This window comes from Chrysochloris asiatica, unplaced genomic scaffold, assembly GCF_000296735.1.
Source record: "Chrysochloris asiatica unplaced genomic scaffold, ChrAsi1.0 scaffold00025, whole genome shotgun sequence".
In the NCBI taxonomy this organism is placed as follows: Eukaryota; Metazoa; Chordata; class Mammalia; order Afrosoricida; family Chrysochloridae; genus Chrysochloris; species Chrysochloris asiatica.
The window spans coordinates 7,563,438-7,567,184 of NW_006408543.1; positions in this window are offsets into that span (position 1 = coordinate 7,563,438).

Below are 3,747 nucleotides of genomic sequence, written 5' to 3' on the forward strand. Positions count from 1 at the left end.
GGTCACTATATGTTGTAACCAACTAGAGAGCTCTTAACAACAATAACACAACAAGAGTTCTATATTATATATTCTAGATATGAGCATCTTAGCAGCTACTTCCTTCCATCTCGTGGGTGGTTTTCTTGATGGTATGTATCATTTGCAGCACAAAAATGTTGTAGTCCAAGCTATCTGCTTTGTCTTTGATGTCATTCATTGCTAAGGAGTTTTTGTGGAACCTAAACTCACGAAGATTTACTCCAATGTTTGAGTCCTGAAGTCATACAGTAAATGCATTTAGCTGCTAACTGAAAGGTTGGAGGTTCAAACCCTCCCAGAGGCACTTCAGAAGAAAGGCCTGGCAAAACATTTCTGAAAAATCAGCCACTGAAAACCCGATGGAGCTCAGTTCTATCTTGCACACATGGGTCACGATGAGTGCTGATTATCAATATTTCTTCTAAGACCTTTATAACTTTAAGTCTGACACTAAGGTTTAAGATCTAACTGAGTTAATTTTTGCACATGGTGTAAGAAAGGGGTCCAACTTCATTGTTTTATATGTGGGGATCCAGAGGTGACATGTGTGGGAGTTTGAAGGCGATTTGCCAAGTAGAGGCATGGGCTGAATATGAATGAATGCAGAGAAACTGTGTTGTATTTCAGAGAAACAACTGTTACTTGTTGTTGTTTGTTAGGTGCCAAGTCGGTACCGACTCATAAGTGTTAGTACAGTTAGTAGCAACTACCAAACAATGAGATATATGGCGTGAATGACTATTTTTTAAAAGGAGTCCAAGGTCACAGGTTGTTCCTGAATCCTGAGACTTCTACTGGTTGATCTCTTGAGTGGATTTTCACTTTGGTTTCTGGCATGACTTGACAATCAATCACAGTGGTTTACAGAAACGAGACCTGGTCTCATTAATGAGTCATCAAAAGCAGTGTTGTTTCATTTGATTATTTGTGATAAGTGAGGTTGGTTTTGGCAGGACCAGGTGATGGAGAAGATGATCTAAGGAGTGGGCCGCAAGCTGGAAGCATGTCCACAATACACAGGCTTTTCTGGGCTCTTTTCATTGGATGTTTGAGTTCTGCTCTCTTTAGAGCACAACTTGGCAAGATGTCTACAGTCACCTGAGGCTTGTCCACTTTAGTCAAGTTGAGCATCCAACCAGAACTTTCTTCTGAAGCAAAGAGACCTGGGAAGAGAGAGAAAAATAAGGTTAGGAGGGTCTGAGGCCCCCAGAGGCTACTGACAGGGCAAAACAAAAGAGTGCAAGCTACCCTCACAAGTTTGACTTCACCAAACACAAGTTGCTGGAAAGTCTGTCTATTTAGACTTATGGGATCGACAGCTAACCAAAAGGTTGGGGTTTCTAGTCCATCCAGAGGTGCCTCAAAAAAACAACAAAAAAAGCCTTGACAATTTACAAGAAGGCTTCAAAAAATTCACAGAAGATTCTTTGATATTTTACTTCCATTTTTTGATGGGCTCGTACATCTAAAAAAAGTTAGCCATTGAAATCAAGACTTAGAAGTGGATTCCCCTTGCCTTCCACCTCAGATAGAATGAATCAGAATCTAGAGGAGATTCCAGGGGATCTTGTTAAAATGTAGATTTTTGTTCAGTGTATTTGGGGACTCCTGGTGTGGCGTTCTAGGATAAGCATTGGACTGCGAACCACAAGGCTTGAGGTTCAAATCCTCAGAAAACCCTATACAGTGTCGCTACGAGTGGGACCGGACTTGCCGGCATGTCACAACAATAACACCTGGGTTGGAAAGGCAAATTCGTAGCAGATTCTCAGTCAAACTGCAATGAGCCAGTTCAAAACCCAGATGAAAACCCTATGAGAAGAGTATAGATCTACCCTGACACACATGGGTTTGTCACACGAGAAGGCTGTGGGAATGGATATCTCTTCCTCAAAAACTATTATAATCCTGTTTATTGTAGTCAGGTGACCTTTTGTTTTTATTTTGTTACTTCCTGAAGTGAGTAAAGAATTTATGATCTCTCTTTTTCTTTGACTATTTCCCGAAGTGAGCATAAACTTTTACCATCTTTCTTTTTCCTTTTAGTATTTCCTGAAAGAGGAATGCATGCCTTAGAAATTTAAACTAGCCAACCAGGTAAAGGAAAAGATTGTGCTGTCAAAGCCCTAACCAATGGGGTGAGACACAGCCTTAAGACTCGCTTCAGAGATTAAAAACCCTAGTGGACTGCCCACTCTGTGCTCGCTGGCCTGTCCCTGTACAGCTATGTGCACACACCCTCTTGCAGGAGTAAATTTTGCTTTGCCAAGGTAATTTAGCCTCACCAAGTGTATTTTGTGCGACATTGGAATTCATTTCTAACATAGCTTACTAAGGAACCCTAATGATATGTGGATGGTGGAGGAGGGGCAATAGGCTAGGTAGAGGGGCAAACACCTAGACACCCAAGCCACAAACAAGTGAGAAGGGTGTTCAACACCAGCAAAATCTCAGAATGGATTGTCATTGGATGTTATTGAGGATTTCCAAGAGTGGCTGATGGGTTTGAACTGCCAACCTTTCGGTTACCAGTCCAGTGCTGATCCTACAGAGTCACTAGAATGGATGGCCACTGGGATTTTGAGTCAAAAAATCTGTTTGAAAAGTGGGCCCAACACTTCCAGTGTCCTGGGCAAACTCAGGAACCTCTCTTCATCAGAGACACAATAGCGACGCTTGCTTGCCATCTGCTACCTGCCAGACCCCATCAAATGTTGCATGTGCTCTCCTTCCGAGTCCTTGAGCAGGTGGGCACTATTTCCCCATTCTAGTGACAGAAGGCAAAGGGAGGTATTGGTGGCATGTTGAGAAAGCATAGTGAACAGGACCCAATGTGCACTCTAAATATAGGGAAGGAGACCATGGGGAAGGGTTGGGGTTGCCAGCTAGCAATGAAGCTCACCAAGATTTAGGAAGGATGGGATTTTAAAAGAGCAAATTTGGTAACGAATCGGCTGTGAACCACAAGGTCAGCAGTTCGAAACTACCAGCTGTTCCGTGGGAGAAAGATGAGGCTTTCTGCTCCCATAAAGATTTACAGCCTTGGAAACCCTGTGCAGGGTCACTATGGGTCGGAACCGACTTCACAGCACAGAACAACAACAACAACAACATGGTGTGGTGCTGTAGGGTCAGCACTAGACTGTGAACAAGGTCAGTAGTTCAAACCCACCAACTGTTCCTTTGAAACCATACGTAGGGTCGCTATGATTCGTTACCGACTGACGGCACTTAACAACACGTGAGGAAGGACGACGTGTCCGTGTGAATTTTCCATAGATTGTGGATGTTGTAGCAGGGCCCCTGCTCACTCATAAAGACCCGGTCAGTTCTCGGTGACCTCTATGTCCAGCATAACCACTGTGTCCCAGCGGCCCGGACGTCCTCCGGCCACCTCGTACCCAGGTGGACATCTTCTGCCGCCTCGGTGTGTTCGTGGGAGCGCCACGTGCATCCCCGACGTCCCGCCCTTCGCGGTTCCGCCCCCTGGAGGCCCCGCCCCTTAGGCCCTGGCTTCTTCTGCACAGTCGCCTTCGCCCCGCCTCCCAGGGCTCCATCCTTTGGTCCCTGGCCCCGCCCCCACAGGCCCCGCCCCTCTAGGCCCGCCCCTCTTGGTCCCCGACTTAGCCCCCGGGGAGGCGCCGACCAAAGGCCCCGCGCCTTTTGTGTCGGGCTTGGCCGCTGCGCGCGCACGGTCCCGCGCACGCTCCCCTCAGCGGTCGCGAT